The sequence below is a fragment of the Neomonachus schauinslandi genome, chromosome 6 (assembly GCF_002201575.2).
Source record: "Neomonachus schauinslandi chromosome 6, ASM220157v2, whole genome shotgun sequence".
Classification (NCBI taxonomy): Eukaryota; Metazoa; Chordata; class Mammalia; order Carnivora; family Phocidae; genus Neomonachus; species Neomonachus schauinslandi.
In genome coordinates, this window is record NC_058408.1 from 66425850 (window position 1) to 66447045 (window position 21196).

Genomic DNA, 21196 nt, shown 5'->3' on the forward strand with positions numbered 1-21196 from the left:
CCTACCTGGCCTCTGTTACTGTGTCCTGAGGGCATGCAAGACAACCCGGAGGCAGACAACTCTTATTATCCCATTTTACAGATGGGAAAACTGGCTCAGTGGTGCTCCACTCCAAGAGGCCATGCAGGGACGTTGAGCCCTGGGGTTCTTGGTGCAGTGGCTCCCAAAGTGGCTGCCCCAGGTCACAGGGCCCACGGGCTCCCCGACCCCAAAGCCCACATTTCTGTCCGCGGGCCTGGCAGGGGCCCTGTGCTGGAGGGCCTTCTTAGAAGTGTCTTTCTGGAGGGCGCCTGGGTGGCTCAGTCAGTTAAAAGCACCTGCCTTCAGCTCAGGTGGTGATCTCGGGGTCCTGGGATCGAATCCTACGTTGGGCTCCCTGCTCGGCGGGGAGTCTGCTTCTCCCCCTACCCCTCCCCCCTGCTTGTGCGCTCTCTCTCTCTCATGCTCACTCTCTCTTTCAAATAAATAAATAAAATCTTAAAAAAAAAAAAAGAAGTGTCTTTCTGGGGTTGTGGTCACGTGTTTTTGGCAGTGTCTGAACATCTCAACACGCTGAGGGTCACCAAGCTGATGGATAGCCAGGTCTCGAGGCTCCCGCCCCCAAGGATAAGGAGGGAAGTGGACAAGCGTGCAGTTTGGCCGAACTGAAGAGTCTTGGGGTTGCAGGATGTGAAATCAGCCTTGTTTCTTTGCATTTCTGTGGGTTTGAGCTGACTCCAGATCTGAGACCCTGTAGGTCACTAACCTCTTGGTCAGTGTGTGATGGTGGTGGTGGGTGGAGGGTGGAGGGTCTCCAGTCTGCTCTCTGCTTTCTTTGACCAGAGTTGTTTCTAGAAGCAGCGCTTCCTCTGGGTACCCCCCGGGGAGCCGGATGTAAAGACGAGCGCCCTTCCCATCCCCACTGCCCAGAAAGGGGTAGCCTTATGGATTTAGGAACCTGGCCCGCAAGCACCCACCAAATAGACATTTGACGCCTATTTTAAAAAATAACTTTATCGAGGGCGCCTGTGTGGCTCAGTCGTTAAGCGTCTGCCTTCGGCTCAGGTCATGATCTCAGGGTCCTGGGATCAAGTCCCACATCGGGCTCCCTGCTCAGCGGGAAGCCCACTTCTCCCTCTCCCACTCCCCCTGCTTGTGTTCCCTTTCTCACTGTGTCTCTCTCTGTCAAATAAATAAATAAAATATTAAAAAAAAACTTTATCGAGTCATATTTTACATGTTGTCTCATTCACTCATTTCGAGTCAACTCAGTGACTTTTTAGTGAATTTACCCAGTTGCGCGGCCCTCAGTGATGATTTCAGTGTCCACTACCTGGATAAGATCCCTGACGCCTGCTTTCTCCCTACCTCAGGTAAGCACTCGTCCATTTTTCTGTCTTTTCTGGACATTTCACATCAATTGATGATCCCATGTGCTGTGTCCTGTGTCTGGCTTCTTTCCCGGTGCAGAATGTTCTCGAGGCTCATCCACGGCATAGCCCCGGGTCAGCACGCCATGGCTAGACCACATTCTGCCTATCCATCCACCAGCTGATGGACATCTAGGTGTTTCCCATTTGGGGCTCTTTTGAATAACACCGCTGAGAACATGTGTGTGCAGATACATTCGGTCCATTACTTCTAATGCTCACAATCCTGTGTCTCAGGTCATCCTGTGGATGAGGACCCTGAGGATCTTAGAGATCCAGTAACTCGTCCAAGGGCACACAGCTACCACATTTTATCAGTTCTAGACAGTACTTTTTTCCATTTTTTCTATTTCTGAAACCAGGATGCGTCTTATGGTCGATGGTTTGTCCCAGCTACTCGACAGCATTTCCCCCTTCCTCGGTGGTGCGCGAAATAGTGGTATAGTTTACAGCCAAGGGCATCTTAAACTTGTTGACATACAGCATTTAGGTTCACACTTCGTGAGTCGGGATTCTTGGCGGCCAGGGATAGAAATCCAACTCAGAGGGGGATTTATTGGCGCTATGGTGGGGAGGGATCCTGGGAACAGGTCACGGGGCTGGAGGAAGAGCTGCTGGCCCTTGAAAGTGGGACTCAACCGGTTAGGTCTCTGTCCATCCCTCTTCTCCGCAGGTCTCTGCCTGCCTCTCTGTGTGGATCTCAGGGAAGGACTCTGATCCGCCCTGCCTGGCTCACGTGGCCACCTCTGGTCCTGTCGCTGGGGCCTGGGGACTGGGGTACTGCTACGGTCCGGGCTGGGCGGACATGACCTTGCTTGTGGCCGGAAAGTTGGTTACCAGAGGAAGGCGGGCGGGAGTGGGTGAGCAGGGTGCCACCACCGTTGCTCCCTGAGGCTCCACCCCGTGTCACTGCAGACCTTGCGGACTAAGAGGGTCTTCAGAAACACCACCTGAAGCTTATGGTTCATTCCTTCTGTTGTGAGGTAATGTTGGAAAGAGGTTAATTATACCTCCAAGAGCTATGTTGTTTGAAGGATTTAATAAAGTGATGAAATATGCATGTAATAGACTAGCTGTAATTAGGTTTAAGCTTCTCATCAAGTAGAGATTTGTTTGCAGACAGTTGTCTAATAGAAACAGGAAAGAATCTTTTAGGATTTGCTGCGTTGAATTTAAGCCCCAAAGGACTGGCTTAATGCGTAGCCATCTCCTTGAACTGTGTACCATCTCTTCCGTGTCTCCCCAGAGACTGGCACTCTCCCACTTCCGCCCTTTGCCCCTCTTTCCTTTATCTGAACTGCCCGAGCCCCTTTCCCGATTCCACATCCCACCTTTGATTTAGTGTCTCTGTCTCCAACCCAGCAGGAGTCCTCCTGATAGCACCATCTGAAGGCCGGCTCCCCTGCTCCCAGCTTCCCACGGCCTCCTTGCCAGCACCGGTTATGAGTATCCTGCTATAAGTAGCAGGATAATTTCCTGAGTATTGGTTGGGTTTTTCCTGCCTGTGTTTTTATTGTGCCATTTTAGGAAGTAGCCAGGCTCTCCCGCGCCCTTGGCTCAGGGAAGGTTAAGTCACAGGGCTTGAGACTCTCACTTCCAGGGTTACTTGGGTTGAGGCTAAGCTGCTCTCACAAAGAAACCCTGACCCGGTCATTCAAAGCAGGTAGAAGTTTCTGTGTCGTGTGTACCAATGCCAAGGAAGGCAGAGTGGCTGAAGACGGGTCATCCAGGGGCCGGGGCTGCCCGGATGCCCTTGTCCCTCCATCCCCTAGAGGACCATCCTCATTCGTAGGGTTGCAGCTGGGACCTCAGCTCACGGAAAGGGGAACGTTTAGAAGAGCAGGTGCCCAGGGCTGGGACAAAGCGCACGTTACTTTGGCTCACGTTGCGTTGCCGGGAATCACATCAGAGAGATACATCCAGGTGCCAGGAATGCTGGCAAATGTGGTCTCTGTGGGTGCCAGCCTGGACACCCTGCCCGTAGAGCGGGGAGAAGGTGGCAGGGGCCTAACTAGCAAGTTCCCACCTTCTCCTTTCTGGCTTTAGTGTCCTCAGAGCTGGTGTCACTGAGCAGGTAATGCCGGGTGCCCAGCGCGAGGGGGGCCCTGAGGACAGGGTCTGGGGACAGAAGGGGGCCCTGACCCAGTTGTCTGTTCCTGCGGAATAGACACCGCAGATCTTAGTGTTCACCAGTGACACAGCCGGCGGTGCTCACAAACCTGCTATCTGGGCAGTGCTCGGTGGGGACAGCTGGCTCCCCTCTGCGCTGTCCGCTCGGGCCTGGACTCAAAGGCTGGGGGCTGGAATCACCAAGGACCGCTCCGTCACACACATGCAGGAGCTTGGCTGGGCCCACAGCTGCACCAGTGGCCAAACACCTACACGACGAGGCCTTTCCCGATGGCCGCTGGGGCTTCTCCCAGACCGGGGCTTGGGCCCTGGGAGCTGGCCTCTGGGGAGGGGTCACTTCGGAGTCCACCGCCTCTCTCCTGCCACATCTGTTCAGCACAACCAGGGGCTGAGGATGCTCAAGGGCAGGGGAATCAGTCTCTACTTTCTGATGGGAGGAGCGTCAAAGAATCTGTGGGCATATTTCAAACCCACTGCAGGTGCGCGGAGGCTACTTGCTGTCAGCGCCGAGGAAGGGGACAGTATTTCAGGGGCTGGCTGCTTGGAACACGGTAGGGGAGACAGGTCCTAGACATGGGAGCCCCACCTCACCCAAGAACCCCAACTTCTTTTCCTTCTTTCTTTCTTCCTCCCTCCCTCCCCCCTTTCTTTCTCTCTTTCTTTCTTCTTTCTTTTCTTTCTTTCTTTTTCTTTCTCTTTCTTTCTTTCTTTTTCTTTCTTTCCTTCCTTCCTTCCTTCCTTCCTTCTTTCTTTCTTTCTTTCTTTCTTTTTCTTTCTTTTTCTTTCTTTCTCTTACCCCAATGTGAGGCTTGAACTCATGACCCTGAGATCAAGAGTCACATGCTCTACCAACTGAGCCCACCAAAATGCCCCAAGAACCCCAACTTTCTAAGTGGCATGCAAGCAGCAGAGCCTCCAGACCTGTAGGGACCGTGTGGGCTGCGGTCATGGGAGTCCCAGCTGACAGCATCATGGACCTAAGACTATGGATTGGAGAGGACCCTGGGATCAAGACCTGAGTCGGGCTCCTGGGGAGTCTGCTTCTCCTCTGCCTCTGCCCCCTGCCCCCTGCCCCCTCCCGCCCCCCACTTGGGCTCACTCTCTCTCTCTCTCTGAAATAAACAAAACCTTAAAAACAAACAAACAAACAAACAAACAAAAACAAAGAGCTGACCTAAAAAAAACAGTGCCTGGTTGGCTCAGTAGATGGAGCATGTGACTCTTGATCTTGGGGTCGTGAGTTCAAGCCCGACATTGGGCCTAGAGCTTACTTAAAAAATTGAAAAAATTTAAAAAGTTTTGGGGCTCCTGGCTGGCTTAGTTGGTAGACAATGTGACACTTGATCTCAGAGTTGTGAGTTCAAGCCCCACATTGGGTATAGAGATTACTTAAAAATAAAAAAAAATTTAGGGGTGCCTGGGTGGCTCAGTCAGTTAAGCGTCTGCCTTCAGCTCAGGTCATGATCCTAGGGTCCTGGGATCGAGTCCTGCATCGGGCTCCCCGCTCAGCAGGGAGTCTGCATCTCCTTCTCTCTCTGCCCCTCCCCCAGCTTGAGCTCTCTCTCTGTGTGTCAAATAAATAAATAAAATCTTTAAAAAAATAAAAAATAATTTCAAATAAAATCTTAAAAAAAGAAAAAGTAAAAAAAATAAACTGACCTTAAAAAGTAAAGGGACCCATTCCTGGGTATCTACCCCAGAGAAATAAAAATTTACATTCACGCAAAACCTGTGCACCAATGCTCATGGGAACTTTACCCCGCCCTCAAAACCTGGCAACCCAGCGAGTGCACAGATCCACGACCCAGCTGACGTGGACCGTAGAGCGCCACTCAGCAACCAGGATGGACGATGTCACAGGCACCGATGCGGCATTGTGCCTAGTGACAGCATGGCCACGTGCCAGGTGAGTCCATGTTGATGGCATCGCGGGGAAGGCATGACTGTGGGGGGAGGGAAAGCATGAGGGATGCGAGGTAGGGGGGTGGAGACGCTCGGCATCCCCAACACGGTGATGGTTACGCGAATCTGCACATAAGATAAAGCTCTCGGGAATGAAAAGAAGATCAATTTTTACTAGACGATAGTCCCTCCTTATCCCCGGTTTCACTTTCCGTGGCCTCAGTGACCTGTGGTCAACTGCAGCTCGGATCAGATGATCCTTCTTCTGACTCAGCCTCAGAAGGTCAACAGTAGCCTAACTCTAGGTCACCTATGGGCGTCAGCTCACCACATGGGCTTCGTATCAACTCACATCATCACAAGGAGGAGTAGCACAGGACAATGAGATATTTTGAAAGAGAGAGAGAACAAGAGACCAGAGTCACATAACTTCTATTACAGTGTGTAATGATCGTTCTATTTTATTATTAGTTATTGTTGTTAATCACTCACTGTGCCTAATTTATATATATATTTTTAAAGATTTTATTTATTTATTTGACACAGAGAGAGCACAAGCAGGGGCACCAGAGGGAGAGGGAGAAGCAGACTCCCCTCTTAGCAGGGAGCCCGATGCGGGGCTCAATCCCAGGACCCTGAGATCATGACCTGAGCTGAAGGAAGACGCTTCACCGACTGAGCCACCCAGATGCCCCACTGTACTTGATTTATAAATTAAACTTTATCATAGCTATGTAATGTATAGGAGAAAAAACCAGTCTATGCAGGGCTCAGTACTAGCTGCAGTTTCAGGCGTCCACTGGGGGTCTTGGAACGCATGCCCCATGCATAAGGACTGTAGGTGAATTCAAACACTAAAATGAAACTATGCTTTTCCACAAATGGGGCTGGAGCAACCGGACATCCGCACACAGAAAGGGGACTCTAGACACAGACCCCACACCCTTCACCAAAATTAACTCTAACTGGATCATAGACCTAAATGTCAAACTATAAAATTCCTAGAAGGTACTATAGAAGAATATCTAGCTGCCCTTAGGTACGGTGATGATTTTTAGTTAAAGCATCAAAGGCATGATCCACGAAAGAAATTATTAATAAGGTGGACTTCATTAAAATTAAAAGCTTCTGGTCTGTGGGGCACCTGGGGGGTGCAGTTAATTGACTGTCTGACTCTCGAATTCGGCTCAGGTCATGATCTTTGGGTCCTGGGATCGAGGCCCATCCCAGGCTCCGCGCTCAATGCAGAGTCTGCTTGAGATTCTCTCTCCCTTGCCCTCTGCCCTCTCCCCCACTCTAAGAGAAATAAAATAAATCTTAAAAACAAAACAAAACAAAACCCACTCTGCTCTATGACAGACACTATCAAGAGTGAGAAGAGAAGCCACAGACTGGGGGAAAATATTTGCAAAAGACACACCTGATAAAGGACTGTTATCCAAAATATGCAAAGAACTCTGACAACTCAACAATGAGAAAATGAATCAGCAGTTTAATAAATAGGCAAAAGATTTGGACACCTCCCCAAGAAGAGACACAGATGGCCACTAAGCATATGATAATATGCTATACATCATCTATCAGTAGGAATTGCAAATTACAACAAGATACCACGGCTCACCTATTAGAATGGCCAGAATCCAAAACACCAGCGACACCAAATGTTGGCAACAGTGTGGATCTAATAGGAACTCATTGCTGGCGGGAATGCAAATGGTACAGCCATGTTGGAAGACAGTTCGAGAGTTTCTTTACAAAATTAAATGTACTCTTACCACATAAGCAATCACACTTTCTCATGTTTCCCAGAGGAAGTTGACAGCTTAGGTCCACACAAAAAGCTGCACATGGATGTTTATAGCAGATTTATCCATAATTACCAAGACTCGGAAGCAACCAAGACGTCCTTCAGTGGGTGAATGGATACATAAACCGTGGTCCATCCGGACAGTGGAATACTATTCAGCGCTGACAGGAAAGGGGCCATCTGGCCATGAAGAGACACGGAGGAACCTGAAATGCACATTACTAAGCGAAAGAAGCCAATCTGAAAGGCTACATGCAGTCTGACTCCAACTCTATGATGTTCTGGAAAAGGCAAAGCATGAAGACAAAAGATTAGTGGTGGCCAGGTTTGGGTGAGGGGGATGAAGAGGAGGGCACAGAGGAATGCTAGGGGCGTGACAATGTTTGGGTGACAGAAGGAGGATGGATCTCCAGAACGTAGAGCACCAAGCATAAACCCTAATGCCAACTACAGACTTTGGGTGATCGTGATGTGTCACTGCAGGGTCACTGACTGTAACAGACGTCCCGCTCTGGTGGGGATGCTGACAGTGGGCTGGACTGGACTTCAGACGGTGGGTGGGGGCAGGGGTGTAGGGGAGCTCTCCATACATTTTGGTTAATTTTGCTGGGAACCTAAAACTGCTCTAAAAAATAAAGCCTACTGGGGCACCTGGCCGGCTCAGTCAGAGGAGTGGGCGACTCCTGATCTCGGGGTCTGAGCCCCACGTTGGGTGCAGAGCTTACATAAAAATAAATAAGTAAATAAAACCCATTTCCAACAACTAAAAAATAAATAATGAAATAAATAAAATCATGGCACTTTATTAGCATACTAACTGAACAGCGCAGAGGTGGACAGGGCTTCCAGAAGCTTCTGACATCATCGGGGCTCTGGCAACTTCTCTCCGCTGCTCTCTTGGCTCTTCCCACTTCTGCATGTCAGCTTTGTTCCCACACCGATTTCCCTCGAGCAGATACAGTTCAGGGCTCATGTCTGTGCACAATGCCGTCGTGATGGAGAAAGAATGTTCTTATCCTAACATTTGAAGCAAAAGTCCCAGAATTCTTATTGAACCTGTTTAGTTTAAATGCCTCCTCCTGACCCATTTCCTTGGTTAAGGGAAGACAACGTGCTGCCTGGGGTCACTTAGAGAGGGCTTTAGGGTGGGTTTGATCCAGCAGCACAGCCCTCCCTTCTGCATCCTGGTTTATTGTTGTTGTTCTGTGTTCTGCCTCTCATCTGATTTCCAGTGTCCCCTTTCACCCTAAGGCTGGTCACAGTGAGGTCGCCAAGCCTCTTGGAGCCTCACACTTCTTTGGCTGCAGGAGGCGGGGGCCTGTGTGCGTGTGGGGGGCACACTTGGAGTCTGTCTCTGAAGAGAGAGGACTCCTCATTTTTTTCGTAAAAGTTCCCATCAGGGACACGTGGCTGGCTCAGCTGGAAGAGCACACGACTCTTGATCTCAGGATGGTGAGTTCGAGATTACTTAAAAATAAAACATTTAAAAAAAACATCCTGTCCACGATCACTGGCTCCAAGTGAGCCCCACATGTCCCCGCCCTGAGCCTGTGGCTGTCCGGATGAGGCTGGTGCTGATCCTCAGCCTCACTGTCCACCTGGAGAGCCCCGAGAGAAGGCAGCTTTCCCAAAGCTCGTGGGCGGCATGGGGACGAGGGGCAGATGCTGTGGGAAGGGAGGACGGGGACACCATCACCTGAAGAAGGCCACCCTAATTGTGTACGAAACCACCCCAAAACTGCCGGCACAAAACAACCATTTTTCTTCAATGCGGACAGTTCCCGTGGGGTGGGAGTTTGAGAAAACACACAAAAACACAAAAAACCGGGCACCTGGGTGGCTCAGTTGGTTAAGCGACTGCCTTCGGCTCAGGTCATGATCCTGGAGTCCCTGGATCGAGTCCCGCATCGGGCTCCCTGCTCAACGGGGGGTCTGCTTCTCCCTCTAACCCTCCCCTCTCTCAAGTGCTCTCTCTCATTCTCTCTCTCAAATAAATAAATAAAATCTTAAAAAAAAAAAAAACACAAAAAACCAACAATGATGCAGTCTGATTTTAGTCCAGGATGTCTGGGGCTTCAGGCTGGGGGTGGTGGTGGCTGGAATCACGCGAGCCTCTGTCACCCGTGCACCCGGTTACAGGGCTCGGTGGAGCCTCCTTGCAGCGTGGAACCCCCAGGGGGCGGGGGGCGGCGTCAGATTTCCTACCTGGTGCTTCTGGCTCCGGCTCACGAGGTGGCTACCGTGTCACCCTCTGTAGTGCAGAGTCACGTCTGCAGCCTTCCGCTGACCACGGGAGAGTCGTGAGTCCGTCCAGATGCAAGGGGACGGTAACTAGACTCCCCCCTCTCCATGGGGGGGGGTGGGGAGGCTCTGGAAGAGCATCACGGTGGCAGATCGGCCACCATACCCTAGTAACAGCTGAAATTAAGTTTGTGCCCAGGTTGCAGGTCAAGGGCTGAGTCAGATTTGGATTGGTTTCAAGAGCAAGGACTGCAAAGTGCTATCATGCAGTATCCCGTGGGCCCAGCTGTGCCCGTCCTGGCCCCTTGTCCCCTGGATGGTGTGTCCCCGAGGGCGCCCCCACAGCGCTCCGGGGTCTGCAGACAGCGTTTGCATGAAAACTTCTCATTTGCAGTCTTGAGTTTTGATTTTACTTATACATAAGAAAAAATAGAATCAGCCCATCACAGCATTGCTAAGAGCGAGATTGCATCTATTTAGGTAAAAAATAGTGAGTCTATTTATTTATTTTAAGATTTTATTTGAGAGAGAGAGAGCGTGAAGGGGGAGAGGGAGAGGGAGAAGCAGGCTCCCCGCCGAGCAGGGAGCCTGATGCGGGGCTGGATCCCAGGACCCCGGGATCATGACCTGAGCCAAAGGCAGACGCATAATGACTGAGACCCCCAGACACCCGTGAGTGGATTTAAAGAAATACATGAAGCCGTGGTTTTTTTTTTCCCCCCTCCCCTCCCCCTCTCCCTTCCCCGAAGCCATAGTTTTGAGTGAGGACCAGAGCAAGCAGAAGTGTCTGCGACAAGGGCGGGTGCTAGATGAAGTCTCTGGGAGGCACCAGTACAAACACAGCATGGACCCCGGGGCTTTGGAGCAGATCCCTGCCTTTCTGCAGAATGCTGTTCTTCTGGCTTTGCTCCCGGTCCCTGGTAGAAATCGAGGGCCTGACCAGGGCTCATCGAGTGGCCATGCGTGTGCCGCGTGCGAACTTGCTCACCAGGCCGTAGGATGGGGCACGCGCCGCACACACCTATCACGTGGAATGCATTGAGAGGTTGGCCCTCAGCAGGTTCAGAGGGCACAAGTAAGTGGTGTGAGCAGGCAGCTCTTTTCCCCTTAATCCTAGGACTGCATACAAAATTCCCGTGATGAGCTGATTGGCGGGGAAAGAGTTCAGGTCCTGTTTACAGATGGTTCTGCACAATACGCCGGCTCGGATGGAACATGGACACCTGTAGCCCCCCCGCCCCCCCCACTGCGGTCTAGGGAATCCCCGAAGGACAGTGGTCAAGGAGATTCTCCCCACTCGGCAGGACCTGGGCCCAGGAAACCAAGCGGCCTCCCCTCACCAGTGCTCACGGGGCCACCTGCTGTCTCTGTGCCTGCAGCGGAGACCAACACTGCGCCCCGCCGTGGGCCCGCGCGGGGACCCAGCAGCAGGTGGGTCCCCCTGGACCCATCCCATGGTGGAACGGCCCTTCCCGCCCACAAGGTTTCTGCCGGCACCGCCATGCCTGGGTTTGGCTCACCGGCTGTGCTGACATCCCAGCCGCACGGTGTCCGATCAAGGAAGTCGTCACCTCAGAAGCACGGCAGCGAAGCGCAGAAGCCCATGGAATTAGCTGGTCTGACCACGTACCTTCTCAGAAGCGGCTGACCTATTGGCAGGTGGAGTGACCCAGTTACGGGGCCTGTGGGAGTCACCACGGTGAAGGCATGGGGTTCTATCTTCCTGGGTCCAGCGGAGGCTTTGACTCAGAGGCCACCATGTGGTGCTGTCTCTCCCACGGGGCCACAGAACGTGGGCCTGGGAAGGAAGGGGGGCAGTGGCTGCTATCGCACCTGACATCCCACTCCTGGTCCCGACCTCTGTCAGGACACAGAAACCACAGCAGCTGTTGCAACAGAGAACGTCGATCTTAAAGGATTGGTAAGGATTGCTAAGTATGTAAGAAAAACATGTTAACTAGGAACTGAACGAGTCAGAGGAAAACCATCAGGCTCACATAGACAGCCGCTGCTCGAAACAGCCAGCCTCCTCGGATGCACGGATTGCGAGGATGCAGGACCTCTGGGAGCTTGAGCGTCCCTGTCTCCGAAACTGGGGGATCGATGCTTATTTCTCAGGGTAGCTGTGATAGGAGCATGAAAACTTAGCATAGTTGCTCGGCACACGGTGGAGAAGATATTCTGAAACCTCTGTTCACCCAAACATGAAGCCAAATATCCTCCTTTAAAGTGTCTGTCAACCGTTTTCAACATTAAGTTTCTGGGGCCCTGGAAATCTTGGGCTAAGCCACTGTTCTTCATTTCTGGAGAGCGGGACCACTGGCGGACATCGGCCGAGCCTCCACCCCTGACCCGGCAGGGCAGTGGGGAAGGGAGGGAGGATCTGAGGAGATCCTAGGTAGAACCTAGCTGAAATCCCCAAGAGAGGAGGTAGCATCCTCTCTCTGGATGTGCCCATTCCTTGGAAAAATATCCTGCTCTCTGAGGACTGCTTTAACCTGCCTTCTCTTGGGCTCGCTGCTAAGTGCTTGATTCTGCCAGGTTGGGGGGACGTCCTGGGCAAGGCCCAGGCAGGGCAAGGCCGCCTTGAAGGGGATACTTGTGCCGGCATCTCCTCCTCAGGCCTTCCCAGGCCCCTTCCCCACACCATGGGAGAAGCTGAGCGGGGCCTGTAAGGCTCAAGGTCATCTAAATACCCGTCCACCTTTGGTGTCCCCAAGACTTGGCTTCTCCAGGACTTGGGACTCCCTCTCCCCCCAGGGCAGCCCTGCAGGCCTTGCGATGACCTCCTAGCTGATCTCTTTGCTGCACTCGGCAGGACGGGTTCCTGAGTAAGATCTGATCCTGAAGCCTGGCAGGGTGTCTCTGATCCTGACCCCGGTAAGTCCTGCTCATCCTCGAGGCCATCGGGAATGACAACCTGGCCAAACGCTCAGCCCCAGCCTCTTCCCTCTGGAGTGTCCCAGAAGGATGCGCCTCAGCTTGGCCGGGGACCTGGGGACTTTGGGGAGCCGAGGGACCGCCTGGTCATCCTTTCTCGCAGTTCCCAGCAGAGGCTGAGCCCGAGGTAATGACAAGGCCGAATGATGGCAGCCGGGGGAGGCCGGGGTCCGGTCCCCAGAGTGTCCACCCAGCTCTGCGGCCCGGTCATTCGGAGCCAGGTCCAGGCGGCTCGAAGGCTGCGGCGCAGCGGGCGGAGCACGCGGAGGGACGCGGCTGCGGGGGCCACGTGCGACCGGCGTCTCGGTTCCCGAGGCAGCTGAGCACTGCCCAGCTTTGTTTGCCCGGGGCCGCGTGCAAGCCAGCCGACGGCAGGATGGGCGGCACCTTCCGGGCCGCAGCTGCAGTTCGTGGGCCTCCGGGCGGCCACGCACTCGGGCCGGGGTCCCAAACTCGGGGGCCGGAGGAGCTGCGGGGACAGCGAGCCCGCGTCCTGCCCCGGAAGGCTGAGGCCCGGGCGGGCACGGCAGGGGGGCGGGAACTGCCGAACCCGAACGGAGGGGCGTGGTCGGGGCCCGGCGGGAACATGAGGGGCGCGGTCTTGGAGGGCGAATTCTTGGGGGTGTGGTCAGGGAGGGCGCGGCGGGACTCCGAGGGGCGTGGTCTTGGGAGACGTGACCTGGGAGGGGCGGGGTTAAGGAGGGCGAGTTTTCGGAGGGCGTGGTCATAGAGGGCTCGGCGAGATTTCCCGAGGGGCGTGGTCGTGGAAGCCGCGATCCGGGAGGGGCGTGGTCAGGGAGGGTGAGGCGGGACCCTCCGAGGGGGGGTGGTCTGGGCGTGGTCTGAGGGCGCAGCGAGAACCGGTGGGCGTGGTCCTGGAGGGCGCGGCGGGATCCCGAGGGGCGTGGCCTGGGGGGCCGCCGCTGGAGCAGGAGGACGCGCGGGGGGGCGGCAAAGGGCCGAGGGGCCGAGGGGGGGGGGCGAGGGGGCGGAGCGACAGGGGCTGGCCGGCTGCGGGGGCGCTGTGGGGAGGTCTCCCGACGCCTGAGGGAGGGGAGAGGAGAGGAGGCCAGGCCGCAGGGGGAGAGAGGTTGGGAGGCGATCCCAGAAGCGCGCCGGAACGACAACGGGGCGCAGGGGCGACGGGCTGGGCTCGAGGGGCGTGGAGGACCGGCGTCCCCGGGGTGAGGTGGACGGGACACCGGGGGACCCCGGCCCGGCCCCCCCAGTGTCGGCTGTGCGCCGAGCATTAGTCGCGCGGCCCCAGACGTCCTCCTGCCACTTCGGTCACTTTTGCCTCGCCAGCCCCATCTCCACGATTATCATTAAAATGTTCTCATCCACTCCAAACCTAAAGGTCAAGAGGTGCTACCTGAAACCCCAGGGTTCATGTACAATGTTTATTATACATCCTAAAAATGTTCACTCCTGGGGGCGCCTAGCTGGCTCCGTCGGTGGAGGACGAGACTCGATCTCCGCGTGTGAGTTCGAGCCCCGCGTTCGGGGTAGAGTAGTTAAATAAATAAACCCAAAACGAAATGCTCACTCCTAAGCCACATGAAGTCACCTCCTGTTGCTACAGGGGTCCCTGTGCTTCAGACTGGTAAACCGAGGCTCGGGGAGGTTACCTGTCCTGCCGGCGGTTATGGGATAGGCCAAGCTAATTCCTCAACGCCTGCAGGCGCCTCAGTTGCTCACGTTGGTGACAGCGCAGGGATGCAACCTGGGGGTCCGAACAGCGGATTCTCGGGAAGCGGAACCACGGACCCAGGATGGGTCCGAGACTGGGATGGGGCTGGGCAGGGCAGCTGGAGATGCTCGGCCATCTCTCCCGAGGAGAGACCTCACGGGAGAGAGCAGGTATTTCGCACTCCGTACAGCCTTGCTGCGGCTGTAAACAGGTGAGTAGCGGAGTCCGAGGCCTTGCCTGGGAGAAGTGGCTTCTCTGCCGGAATACCTACGGTGGGCTACGGGGGCCAGCCGCTCGGCGTGTGTTTCCAGGCCTTTCCCAGGCACGTGCACGTAATCTCTGCGCGTGCACGGTATGTCCGCATCCACGCATATACTTACAAAGGTTTGGGGTTGTTTACTGTGTTTGTCGTTAAACTCATAGGAAGAAATATGCTACACCATCCCGCAGTTTGCTTTTTTTATGTAACTGTGTAGCTTGAACATTTTCCCACGTCCGCATACATAGGTTTCTCTGCCTCGTTCTTTTTAATGACTACATGGTATTTCTTATGATCACTACATACAATTTTATCTAGCCATTCCTCCACTGATGGACTTTACGTTGTTCAGATTTCTCCCGTATACAAAACAGTGCTGCAATATATAGGTTTATCCTAGAAATGCATATCTTTACATTTCTAGGGGATACAAGTGGAGATTTGGGGAAGAGTATTGAAACATGTATGAACGTTCGCATGCCCCTCCATGAATAGTGCAATTATCTCACTCTTTAAAAAATTGAACAGTTCACTTATTCAAGTGTGTTTTATTTATTTTACAGAGAGCACGTGAGCAGGAGCAGGGGGATCTGCAGAGGGAGAGGGAGAGGGAGAAGCAGGCTCCCCATGAGCAGGGAGCCTCACTCGGGGCTTGATCCCAGGATCCCTGGATCACGACCTGAGCCGCAGCCGCTTAACTGAGCCACCCAGGAGCCCCTCAAGTTGTTGGGTTTTTTTAAGATTTTATTTTATTTTAAGTAATGCACCCAAGGTCTGACTCGAATTCAGGATCAAGAGCCGCATGCTTCACCGACTGAGCCAGCCAGGAGCCCCTCTTATCCAAGTTTTTAACACTACACTGTATGTTGGATTCCAATGTAATCTTGGTTCTGGTTCATTCTTTTTCTTTTTAACTTTTTTTTGGTGGGGGGAGGGGCAGAGGAAGAGGGAGAGAAAGGGAGGGAAGCTGACTCCCCACTGAACAGGGAGACCTTGACAGGGCTCAGTCTCTGGACCCTGAGATGGTGACCCTGAGATCATGACCTGAGCCAAAACCAAGAGGTCAGAGGCTTAACCAATCTAGCCACCCAGGTGCTCCTACCATGACATGGGTTTAAAGGAAGTCTTTTCCCCTTTTTCTAAAATTTCTTAGTCCTTGCATATTTTCTCTCCCAGATGAACTTCAGAATTAGAGTGTCAGGTTCCATTAAAAAATCTTGTTAGAATTTTTGTTGAGATTGTGTGTAGATCAATGTGGAAAGAACTAAGATCTTTACAGTGTCGAATATTTCTATCAAGGAACATACATCTTTCTTGATTTATTCAGATCTTTTCTATGGCCTTCAAAAAGGTGTTGTGTTTTTTTTTTTTGTAATTCTCACACATTTCCTAAGTATTTTTTTTTAAAGATTTTATTTATTTATTTATTTGACAGAGAGACAGAACACAAGTAGGCAGAGAGGCAGGCAGAGGGAGGGAGAAGCAGACTCTCCACTGAGCAGGGAGCCCGACATGGGGCTCGATCCCAGGACCCCGGGATCATGACCTGAGCCGAAGGCAGTCGCTTAACCGACTGAGCCACCCAGGCGCCCCTCCTAAGTATTTTTTTATGTGTTATAGTTTAGTGGACATTGTAGATAGAATTTTTTATATGACATTTTTATATGTTGCTCTTCTAACCAGCAATTAGTTTCATTATAAATTTTAACTAGTTATTGGTAATGTATAGAAATTCTGTTGACTTTTATATATTTTATAACCTGCTATCTTATTGAGATCTCATTAAAACCAAAAATTTTGTAGTTGAAACTCTTTGGCAAGATAAATATTATTTGTTAATAATACAATTATATCATAAAACTAGCAGTGCTGGGGCGCCTGGGTGGCTCAGTGGTTAAGCATCTGCCTTCGGCTCAGGTCATGATTCCAGGGTCCTGGGATCGAGGCCCACATCGGGCTCCCTGCTCGGCGGGAAGCCTGCTTCTCCCTCTCCCACTCCCCCTGCTTGTGTTCCCTCTCTCGCTGTGTCTCTCTCTGTCAAATAAATAAATAAAATCTTTAAAAAAAAAAAAAGTCAAGTGCTTGGGACTGTTCCTGGAACATAGTAAATGCTCAATAAATAGCACTGCTAGTTGTTTTTTTTTTTAATATTTTATTTATTTATTTGACAGAGAGAGACACAGCGAGAGAGGGAACACAAGCAGGGGGAGTGGGAGAGGGAGAAGCAGGCTTCCCGCCGAGCAGGGAGCCCGATGTGGGCCTCGATCCCAGGACCCTGGAATCATGACCTGAGCCGAAGGCAGATGCTTAACCACTGAGCCACCCAGGCGCCCCTTGACATGTTTTGATTCATACAGTCCTCACAACCCGGACAACACAGACATAGAAAACATGCAAAAGGGACGCCTGGGTGGCTCAGTGGGTTAAGCACCTGCCTTCAGTTCAGGTCATGATCCCAGGGTTCTGGGATCAAGGCCCACACTGGGGTCCCTGTTCAGGGGGGACCTGCTTCTCCCTCTCCCTCTGGCGCTCCCCCTGCTTGTGCTCTCTCTCTCTGACAAATAAATAAAATCTTAAAAAAAAAAAGAAGAGGGGCACCTGAGTGGCTCAGTCGGTTAAGCGGCTGCCTTCAGCTCGGGTCATGATCCCAGGGTCCTGGGATCAAGCCCCGCATCGGGCTCCCTGCTCGGCGGAGAGCCTGCTTCTCCTTCTCCCTCTGTCTGCTGCTCTGCCTACTTGTGCTCTCTCTCTATCTCTGTTAAATAAATAAATAAAAATCTTTAAAAAAAAAAGAAGAGAAAACACACAATAGCAAATAATCATTCTATTTCTCCCACCTTGTGAGGAGACCCCCGCCCGCCCCAAGATCCCATTTTCCTCTCAGCTACTTTCCATTTCTCTCCATTGTAAGCAAAACTTCTGGAGTCACCTCTTCTTGCTGTTTCCCATTTCTCCAATTCTCTTTTTATTTTTTTTAGGTCAGCTCCACGCCCAACAGGGGACTCAAACTCACCACCCGGAGACCAGGAGTCGCATGCTCTACCGACTGGGCCAGCCAGGCGCCCCAGAAGTGTGCTCATTTTGATTAAAACCCCAACATCTCTTGACTCTACTCCAGTTGGGTCTTGAGCCCCTGAATCAAGACCACAGTGACCCCCACGTTGCCAGTTCCAGTGGGCAACTCTCAGACCTTACCCTACTTGATCTGGTCGTATCTGAGAGTGGCCGCTGCCTCTCTTCCTTGGAGCACTTTCTTCTTTTGGCTTCCAGACTCCATATATGCCTGGCTCTCCTGGTCAGGCTCCTTTGGGGCTCTGAAGTCAATGTTGAGTGCCTCAGTCTTTGGAGCTCTTCTCTAGCTACCCCTGCTCCCTTGGTGACCTCATCTAGCTTCTTGGCTTTAAGACCATGTCTTTGCTGGTGACTTCTAAATTCTGCTCTCCAGCCCAGACCTCCTTCCTAGACCCCAGGCTCCTATCCAACAATCTCCCTGAAATCTCCAGTGAAAGCTCATACGCATCTCAGCCTCAGTACGTCCACTGTGAAGCTCCTGCCAGCCCCCAGATCCGGCTCCTGTCACACCTCCCATTGCTCTGAGGGTCTTGGCAGCCACGCCCGCTCCCTGCTTGGTCTGCACACACCAGGCTTGCTCCCCAGGACCCTGGGATCATGACTCGAGCCAAAGGCAGACACTCGACTGACTGAGCCACCCAGGTGTCCCAGAAAATATTTTAAATGATAGGCACAACCCTGAGGCCAAGAGTCGCAGGTTCTGACGGAGCCAGCCAGGCTCCCCTCTAGAGCCTAACTCTTAAGCATGAAGCTATGCTGCAAATAATTACTTCCTTTTTTTTTTTCTTTTAAGATTTTATTTATTTGAGAGAGAGAGAGAGAGAGCACAGCATGGTGAAGGAGCAGCGGGAGAGAGAGAGAAGCAGACTCCCATTGAGCAGGGAGCCTGATGCAGGGCTCGATCCCAGGACTCCAGGATCATGACCAAAGCCAAAGGCAGTCGCTTAACCAACTGAGCCACCCAGGCGCCCTAATTATTTCCTTTTTAAAAGAATATATTTTCTCGTTGCCTAGAACTTTCCAAAACACGTTTAAAAACAGTGGTGAAGAAGTATTCACAACGACTTTAAGAGAATGCCTCTTACCTAGGGTTTCACCACTAACGCTATTGATTTGACTCCCTGTAAAAGTATGCCCACCTGATCCTATTTCATTTAGGGACCAAGGCTTAATGGCATAAGAAGAGCATTATCCAGTGGGGACCTAATAAAAATTGCCTGCTTGGAAAGATCAGTCCTGGGGAAGGTCCAGAGGATGTGACTTCTAGTTGGCCCATAACTGGACAGGCTTCTCGACCCCTCTCCTGTCCTTGGAAGGTGGGTTCTGCTTGTCTTCCCTGCTCCCAGAAGCTCCCCCCCGCCCCAAGGACGGCCTTGAGACAGTGATGTGGTGCTGGCACCATCGCGGGGGGTGGGGTGGGGCGTGGCCAAACCCCAGTGAGGCCCATGAACAGTGAGGATGTGGCGGGTGGATAGGGGGATCCACCATCTTGCAGCCCCCAAGACAAGCTTGGTGGGTCTGTTCCCTGTGCTGTTCAACCTGCCGCCTGCCAATCTGCTAGGCCTGCCTTTCTTTCGTCTCTCCCTGTCCTCTGAGTAGGGGGGCTGGTTTTTGGATTATAGTCGGAGGCTCCCGGGAGGCTTGCGAACCAACTGTTGGAAGTTGGGGGCCAGATTTTTCTTTACAACTTTGCAAGGAACAGGTATGGATGCAGGTTTACTTTATCAGAACTTATCATTCTACTCCAGCATTTACTATTATGTGTCAGGCCTTGGGTTTTCACATCTATTTTCACTTCATCCTCAAAACAACAAATCGGGTCCCATCTATTAAGGTTATAGAGGTTTCAGTGTTAAAGTCGGAAGGAAAGCAGGAACATTCATTCTAGCATGACTCCCAACAGATCGTTATTCGGGTTTAGTATGCACCACCACTGGGGCCGCGGTGGAAAATACGGCGAACCCCTGTTCTAGCACATTCTAGTGGAGGTCGTCAATAAAAAAGCCAAGGTCATTTCAGATTTGGATAGATTCGAAGGAAATAAAGCCAAGGATGTGACAAAAGGCATGTGGGCAGAGGGTTTGGCTGCAGCTTAGTAAGAGGTGGACGGAGGAAAGCCTGGCGAGGCCGTCACACAGGGCCTCACGAGCCGAGGAGTTTAGATGTGATTCAGTGTGCGGTTGGGGGTATGACCTGAAAGGACTTGTTTTAGAAGCATTTCTCCAGAGGCTGTGGGAAGGGGCCCAAGGGAGGAAGAACGGGGTGGCTGCAGACTGATGTGGGGTGTCCCGGGGGAAGGGGGCAGCCCGGGTGAGAACGCTAGAGGTGTTCAGCACAAAGTTTTGGATGCACTTCTTTAGAGCTAAGAGTCAACAGGATTTAATGGAGGTGGGGAGAGGGAGAAATTAAAGAGGGTTGCTCGAGACTGAACAGGTGGTGAGACAGGCAGAGGGTTTTCTCGTGATTTCTAGTCTGCCCCTCCTCATTCCCAGTGTTCTTTTTTCTGTTTCCACAGTCAAGACTTGCCTTCACTTCTGGCACTCCCAGCAAAATCAGTGACTCTTGTATCACTCTCCGAGCATGGGAATTAGAGCGAGGCCCCAGGTTTAGTCCACTGGAAAACAAAGTCTATCTCCTCCGTGAACTGGGTGGCCGTGGCCAAGTTTCTTTCTTTTTTTTTTAAAGATTTTATTTATTTATTTGAGACAGAGAGAATGAGAGAGACAGAGAGTACATGAGAGAGGGGAGGGTCAGAGGGAGAAGCAGGCTCCCTGCCGAGCAGGGAGCCCGATGCGGGACTTGATCCCGGGACTCCAGGATCATGACCTGAGCCGAAGGCAGTCGCTTAACCAACTGAGCCACCCAGGCGCCCGCCAAGTTTCTTCATGGGTAGAATCAGTCTCTGAGGGCACCCACCTCAAAGGGTCGAGAAGTTGGACTTGGAGCATCTTTATGCCTTTACGTCCGTCCTCAGCATCTAGCAGATCCTTGATTATGTTCAAATTTGCACATTTGAATTTATTTCCTCTCAGATTTTAGGCTGTCAAGATTGGAAGGGAAAAGAGCTTGGGCATTTCCAAGTGTTCACTCACCTAACAGTGTAAGCCAGGCGAGAGTCCCTCCATTTGCTTGAAAATAAAGTCTCCAAATTCCTTCTGAAAAGTTCTTCTAGCTAAAGTATTCCCGATTTCCCAAGACCTACTTACCTAAAATTATTTTTATCTTACCATATAATCTTGTAGGATTTTTCTTCTAACAACTTTAGGAACATTTTCTGGAAGCTTAAGAGGTGTTAACTGGCTGTTTTCCTAAGTTACTTCAGTATTCAAAAGTGGGTTACCCTGCTGAAGATGTTGAAGACTGCACTTAACCAAGAGTGGTGAGGTAAGCCACAGCCCCCACTTGTCACTTTGGGCCCAAATCCAATTCACCAGACTCTTCCTGGGTAGGCTTGTCAAGTAATAATTCCAAAGCATATTGGGGAACAGGATTATCAGCCTGTCATCAGTGACAGTTTTTCAAAAACTGACCCGGGGTCAAGGTGGTGACAGATCACTTACATCCAAGAGTCCTAGAATAGCCCTGAACTCAAAGCTACTAGGCATATATTTAAATCAAAACTTGAAATAAAACAAAAACTACTATGCACATAGCATGTAACTGCCCATTAAGAATCCCAAGTTTCACTGCCTTATTTTTGAGTAGAAACGAATCACCTACTTCATAGGAATAGAATACACATCAAA